Source organism: Orcinus orca, chromosome 8 (genome assembly GCF_937001465.1).
Source record: "Orcinus orca chromosome 8, mOrcOrc1.1, whole genome shotgun sequence".
Classification (NCBI taxonomy): domain Eukaryota; kingdom Metazoa; phylum Chordata; class Mammalia; order Artiodactyla; family Delphinidae; genus Orcinus; species Orcinus orca.
The window spans coordinates 105568359-105576161 of record NC_064566.1 but is presented as its reverse complement, the minus strand read 5'-3'; the positions used below and the strand labels follow the sequence as shown (position 1 = coordinate 105576161).

At 43.3% G+C, this 7803-nt stretch overlaps 1 long non-coding RNA gene across 1 annotated transcript in view; it reads right to left on the bottom strand.

The window, feature by feature from the left end:
• Positions 1 to 341: 341 nt before the first annotated feature.
• Positions 342 to 7803, bottom strand: part of LOC117196857 (uncharacterized) — a 35030-nt gene continuing 27568 nt past the window's right edge. Inside the window, exon 3 of the long non-coding RNA XR_004477271.2 lies at positions 342 to 2148. This is a non-coding gene — a long non-coding RNA (uncharacterized LOC117196857). The remainder of the gene's footprint in view (positions 2149 to 7803) is intronic.

Genomic DNA, 7803 nt, shown 5'->3' with positions numbered 1-7803 from the left:
CTTATGGAATTGACCACCCAGCTGGGGAAGTGAAGTCTGGCGTCTCTGGTACCCAGAGATATCGGATCCCTGGTTTCAGTTTTCATTCTAAACCCCCTTTCCATCCAATATGAGCACCAGCTGGTCCCCAGCACTGAGGATCGCACTGCACCATGAGTTCTGGAGAGACTGGAGGGATTTTCAAGTGTCCCACTGTATGGGGCACCGTGGCCAGGGCAGTAGTCAGGTGGGCCGTACAAAGCTTTGTTGGCATCCAGGACAGTGTTGGAGGGAGGGCCGTCCATGAGTGTCTGTGATTTTGTGGACCCAGACACTTGGTCTCCAAACAGAAAACAGGCCTGAAATTTCATTTTCTTTTTTTTTTTTTTTTTTTACATCTTTATTGGAGTATAATTGCTTTACAATGGTGTGTTAGTTTCTGCTTTATAACAAAGTGAATCAGTTATACATATACACATGTTCCCGTATCTCTTCCCTCTTGTGTCTCCCTCCCTCCCACCCTCCCTATCCCACCCCTCCAGGCGGTCACAAAGCACCGAGCTGATCTCCCTGTGCTATGCAGCTGCTTCCCAATAGCTATCTACTTTACGTTTGGTAGTGTATATATGTCCATGCCTCTCTCTCGCTTTGTCACAGCTTACCCTTCCCCCTTCCCATATCCTCAAGTCCATTATCCACAGTAGGTCTGTGTCTTTATTCCTGTCTTACCCCTAGGTTCTTTACGACATTTTTTTCCCTTAAATTCCATATATATGTGTTAGCATACGGTATTTGTCTTTCTCTTTCTGACTTACTTCACTCTGTATGACAGACTTTAGGTCCATCCACCTCATTACAAATAGTTCAATTTGGGACCTAATGAAATTTCATTTTTTGAAGTTTCTGCTACAGAGATCCCTTGCCAGTGTATTGAAATTAATAGAGAGAATGTTTTTAATCAACTAAGTGCACTGAGTGCTGTGTAAAGATCCCGGAAGGAATAAAGCCCACCAGTGAGGCAGAGAGAAGTGGAATTCTAGCAAAGACAAGTGAAGGACCCCATACTCAACATCACTGGAAGGAAGCTAAACCCTGCAAGAGGACAGTGATGGGGGCAGACCGTAAAAAAAAAAAAAAGCAGTTAACAAATGACATGAAATGGTCCATAAAATAACATGTAAATTAACATCAGATTTCCAAGAATCTTTGGGTTGAGCACTTAAGAGACCACCTCTCCGAAGCTCACAATCTGGGACGACAGTACTGTACCCCATAGAGGGCAAACAACTTGCTCTCATAGAAATAGCTGCTGTCAGCTTGGGCTCACAGCAGGTCCGGCCCTGGTTTCGGTGCTCTATATGAATTAACTCATTTAATCCTCCCAAAGAGGGCCTGGAGGACGGGGGTTTCCCCCATATTTTCAGATGGCGAAATGGAAGCTTGGGAAGGTTAAGTAACTTGCCAGCTCATCTAGTCATAAGTGGCAGAGCTGGGATTCACATCCACGTGGTCCAGCTCCTAGCCCATCCTCACAATCACGTTGCTTTGTCACTGGGTCCAAGAACCAGCGCAAATCAGTAGCAGAACCAACGAAGCTCTGATACTCCACTCCTAGATCCTGTTCTCTCCACCGTGGCACTCTTCCCTGGTCCTGCAGCCCCTCTGTCAGGGATGCTCTTCACTCAGCTCCCCAAGGGCCTGCTCCCTCAATTCCTTCTCTGACCACCCCAGATAAAGCAGCTACACCCTCCCACCCTGCGCACCCCGGCACACCCGACACCCTTGGCTCTGCAGTTACCACCACCTACTTGTGCTTCATGTGTCTTCTCCCCTAAAACGCATCGTCTGAAGGCAGTGTCTGTTGTTCTCAGGGCCACAGCCCCGGTGCCCGGCACACAGGAGCGTTCAGTAACCAGTCAATGAATAAACAAATGAGCAAGTTGTAGATAAATTCCCAGGCCCGAAGCGGAGAACTCGGGTGCTCCGTGCCCCATGCTGAGGTCGCCCTTGGCTCCTTGTGTCTGAGATGCTACCCACACGCCCAAACCAGGCCAGATGCTGCCTCCTCTGGAAACCTGAATCCTTCCACCATCTGAGCTACCGGTGAGACTCATTCCTCGAGGTTTACTCTCACATCTCCACGAATCTTCTCTTCAACTGTGGGTACTTCTGAAAGGGAGAACATAATACGTCAATGAATTATCAGCCGTGGACACTCCTGAATATACTAAGATAGTACGTAAACAACATTTTATATATAACAGATCCAAACTAAAATCTAGCTAGGCTGGATGCAGCCCTTAGAGCGCACCCATCACAGTGCCAGCCGCTTTACACGCTGCACGAGACGCCAGCTCTTTCTGGCTCTCAGCTTTCCTGGCACCCGTGGGGACTGCACTTCCCAGAACCTTTGTGGGTGGGTAGGTGGCACCGTGTGACTGGTCCTAGCCCATCCGATGTAGGTGGGCCTGTTACCCATTTAAAATGCTAACGAGAGACGCTTGGGAGCTCTCTTTCCCTTTTGGTTCAGCCACCCGGCAACCTCAGCCTGAGGCCCTGAGTGACCATGTGGAGCAGGGGCCCCATGTCCCCAGTCTCTGCACAGCACTCTTTGGAGGTGGTCTGTGCTGTCATCGTTGTGCAGATAAAGAACAGGCTCTGAGTTATTAAACGATTTTCCTGAGATGACACATCTAATAAGTGACAGAGGCAAGAATGGAACTCAGGTGTGTCTGATGCTCAAACACATAACTTTCACCTGCTTTTACTCTCTCTTCCAAATCTTTATTAAATACACAAGGAATGGGACAATGGGAATACCAGCTATTCCCTGGAAAACAGAAGCTTTGTCAGGGCACCACGGCTCTGGGGAGTCAGGAGGGCACTGGGGGCCTGGGAATCCAGGGAAGCCCTCGTGTTTAGTTTTTAAAGAGTGAGGATACAAATGCATTCTCACCAATACTGAGGCTCTTTAAGAGGAAGGGGGTGGAGGGGCTTCCCTGGTGGCGCAGTGGTTGAGAGTCCGCCTGCTGATGCAGGGGACGCGGGTTCGTGCCCCGGTCCGGGAGGTTCCCACATGCCGCAGAGCGGCTGGGCCCATGAGCCGTGGCCGCTAAGCCTGCGCGCCCAGAGCCTGCGCTCCGCAATGGGAGAGGCCACAACAGTGAGAGGCCCGCGTACCGCAAAAAAAGAAAAAAAAAGAGGAAGGGGTGGGGAATCAGACACGGAAAAGAAACCACTATAAATACTGTGACCAACGGAATTCCTGTGGCCTGATGGCTTTGACAATAACCCCCTGGCTAGGTGTAATCACACCTCCTCACCACACGAGATTAGCTAATACGGGTGAAGCACTTGGAGTGCTTAAAAAGGAAGCAAAATACTGTCATTGTTAGTATGACTCTGTCAGATGCCTCCCTCTTGAGATTCTCAGCGGATTCGCTTTGTGCAGTTCGGCTGCTTCTTGCATCGCTGCTTCCAGAACCAGGAAGTTTCTCCGGATCAGATGGGCTTCCCTGCTACTTCTTTGGAAGATGTGTTAAAATGAAGGTCCTGGGGCCCCAGGAGCAGGCGGAGACCAGCAGGGGGAGGAGTCAATAAAAGGGGAGAAAGAGAAAGAAGGGACAGTAACAGCATCTCAACTCTCTCTTCTTCCGATTAAGGCCTTTGCCGAAGCACCGCATTTGTTTAGAAGAGCAAATGAGGTGTAATTTGTTACTGAAAGTGGAGCTTGAAGTCTCACTATAAATAGCATATAATAAGCAAAATCCTTGCTAGCTCAGAGGAAAAAAAGGGACCCTAAAAAGAAAAAGAACACTGATGCATAGAACAGACCATTATAAAAATGGGAGAGGAGAGACCTTCAAATTGGTGGAAGAGTAAGAGGTGGAGCTCACCTTCCTCCCCACAGATACATCAGAAATACATCTACACGTGGAACACCTCCTACAGAACACCTACTGAACGCTGGCAGAAGACCTCAGACCTCCCAAAAGGCAAGAAACCCCCCACAACTTGATGTGTGCTGCATCGGTGGAATACCTGAATAGACAACGAGTCATTCCAAAATTGAGGCAGGGGACTTTGGGACCAACGATATATATATATATTTTTCCCCTTTTTCTCTTTTTGTGAGTGTGTATGTGTATGCTTCTGTGTGTGATTTTGTCTGTATACCTTTGCTTTTACCATTTGTCCTAGGGTTGTGTCTGTCCATTTTTTTTTTCCCCATTACTTTTTACTTTTTTAATTTTTAATAATAATTATTTTTCTTTTCTTTTCTTTTCTTTCTTTCTTTCTTCTTCCTTCCTTTCCTTCCTTCCTTCCCTTTTTCTTTCTTTCTTTCTTTTCTTTCTGCCTTTTCTTCTGAGCCATGTAGCTGACAGGGTCTTGGTGCTCCAGCCAGGTGTCAGGCCTGTGCCTCTGAGGTAGGACAGCCAAGTTCAGGACACTGGTCCACCAGAGACCTCCCAGGTCCACGTAATATCAAATGGCGAAAGCTCTCACAGAGATCTCCATCTCAACTCTAAGACCCAGCTCCACTCAACGACCCGCAAGCTACGGTGCAGGATACCCTATGCCAAACAACTAGCAAGACAGGAACACAGCCCCACCCATTATCAGAGAGGCTGCCTAAAATCATAATAAGTCCACAGACACCCCAAAACACACCACCGGACACAGTCCTGCCCACCAGAAAGACAAGATCCAGCCTCATCCACCAGAACACAGGCACTAGTCCCCTCCACCAGGAAGCCTACACAACCCACTGAACCAACCGTAGCCACTGGGGGCAGACACCAAAAACAATGGCAACTATGAACCTGCAGCCTGAAACTACAAAGCCTCCAGTCTTTGATGGAGACCCCAAACACAGTAAGTTAAGCAAAATGAGAAGACAGAGAAACACACAGCAGATGAAGGAGCAAGGTAAAAACCCACCAGACCAAACAAATGAAGAGGAAATAGGCAGTCTACCTGAAAAAGAGTTCAGGGTAATGATAGTAAAGATGATCCAAAATCTTGGAAATAGAATGGAGAAAATACAAGAAACATTTAACAAGGACCCAGAAGAACTAAAGAGCAAACGAACAATGATGAACAACACAATAAATGAAATTAAAAATTCTCTAGAAGGAATCATTAGCAGAATAACTGAGGCAGAAAAACGGCTAAGTGACCTGGAAGATAAAATAGTGGAAATAACTGCTGCAGAGCAGAATAAAGAAAAAAGAATGAAAAGAATTAAAGACAGTCTCAGAGACCTCTGGGACAACATTAAACACACTAACATTTGAATTATAGGGGTCCCAGAAGAAGAGAAAAAGAAACGGACAGAGAAAATATTGAAGAGATTATAGTTGAAAACTTCCCTAATATGGGAAAGGAAATAGTCAAGTCCAGGAAACACAGAGAGTCCCATACAGGATAAATCCAAGGAGAAACATGCCAAGACACATATTAATCAAACTATCAAAAATTAAATACACAGAAAAAATATTAAAAGCAGCAAGGGAAAAACAACAAATAAAATACAAGGGAATCCCCATAAGGTTAACAGCTGATCTTTCAGCAGAAACTCTGCAAGGCAGACGGGAATGGCAGGACATATTTAAAGTGATGAAAAGGAAAAACCTACAACCAGGATTACTCTACCCAGCAAGGACCTCATTCAGATTTGATGGAGAAATTAAAAGCTTTACAGACAAGCAAAAGTAAGAGAATTCAGCACCACCAAACCAGCTTTACAACAAATGCTAAAGGAACTTCTCTAGGCAGGAAACACAAGAGAAGGAAAAGACCCACAATAACAAACCCAAAACAATTAAGAAAATGGTAATAGGAACGTACGTATCGATAATTACCTTAAATGTAAATGGACTAAATGCTCCAACCAAAAGACATAGACTGGCTGAATGGATTCAAAAACAAGACCCGTATATATGCTGTCTACAAGAGGCCCACTTCAGACCTCAGGACACATACAGACTGAAAGTGAGGGGATGGAAAAAGATATTCCATGGAAATGGAAATCAAAAGAAAGCTGGAGTAGCAATTCTCATATCAGACAAAATAGACTCTAAAATAAAGACTATTACAACAGACAAAGAAGGACACTATATAATGATCAAGGGATCAATTCAAGAAGAAGATCTAATAATTGTAAATATTTATGCACCCAACAGAAGAGCACCTCAATACGTAAGGCAAATGCTAACAGCCATAAAAGGGGAAATTGACAGTAACAGAATCATAGTAGGGGACTTTAACACCCCACTTTCACCAATGGACAGATCATCCAAAATGAAAATAAATAAGGAAACACAAACTTTAAATGATACATTAAACAAGAAGGACTTAATTGATATTTATAGGACATTCCATCCAAAAACAACAGAATACACCTTCTTCTCAAGTGCTCATGGAACATTCTCCAGGATAGATCATATCTTGGGTCACAAATCAAGCCTTGGTAAATTTAAGAAAATTGAAATCGTATCAAGTATCTTTTCCAACCATAATGCTATGAGACTAGATATCAATTACAAGGAAAAAATTGTAAAAAAAAAAAACAAAAAACATGGAGGCTAAACAATACACTACTTAATAGCCAAGACATCACTGAAGAAATCAAAGAGGAAATAAAAAAATACCTAGAAACAAATGACAGTGAAAACACGATGACCCAAAACCTATGGGATGCAACAAAAACAGTTCTCACAGGGAAGTTTATAACAATACAATCCTACCTCAAGAAACAAGAAACATCTGAAATAAACAACCTAACCTTACAACCTAAAGTAATTAGAGAAAGAAGAACAAAAAAACCCCAAAGTTAGCAGAAGGAAAGAAATCATAAAGATCAGATCAGAAATAAATGAAAAAGAAATTAAGGAAACAATAGCAAAGATCAATAAAACTAAAAGCCGGTTCTTTGAGAAGCTAAACAAAATTGATAAACCATTAGCCAGACTCATCAAGAAAAAAAGGGAGAAGACTCAAATCAATAGAATTAGAAATGAAAAAGGAGAAGTAACAACTGACACTGGAGATACAAATGATCATGAGAGATTACTACAAGCAACTATATGCCAGTAAAATGGACAACCTGGAAGAAATGGACAAATTCTTAGAAAAGCACAACCTTCCAAGACTGAACCAGGAAGAAATAGAAAATATGAACAAACCAATCACAAGCACTGAAATTAAGACTGTGATTAAAAATCTTCAAACAAACAAAAGCCCAGGACCAGATGGCTTCAAAGACGAATTCTATCAAACATTTAGAGAAGAGTTAACACTTATCCTTCTCAAACTCTTCCACAATATAACAGAGGGAGGAACACTCCCAAACTCATTCTATGAGGCCACCATCACCCTGATATCAAAACCAGACAAAGACGTCACAAAGAAAGAAAACTACAGGCCAATATCACTGTTGAACATAGATGCAAAAATCCACAACAAAATACTAGCAAACAGAATCCAACAGCACATTAAAAGGATCATACACCATGATCAAGTGGGGTTTATCCCAGGGATGCAAGGATTCTTCAGTATACACAGATCAATCAATGTGATACACTATATTAACAAACTGAAGGATAAAAACCATATGATCATCTCAATAGATGCAGAAAAAGCTTTCAACAAAATTCAACACCCATTTATGATAAAAAAAAAAAAAAAAACCCTCCAGAAAGTAGGCATAGAGGGAACTTACCTCAACATAATAAAGGCCATATATGACAAACCCACAGCCAACATCATTCTCAATGGTGAAAAACTGAAACCATTTCCACTAAGATCAGGAACATGACAAGG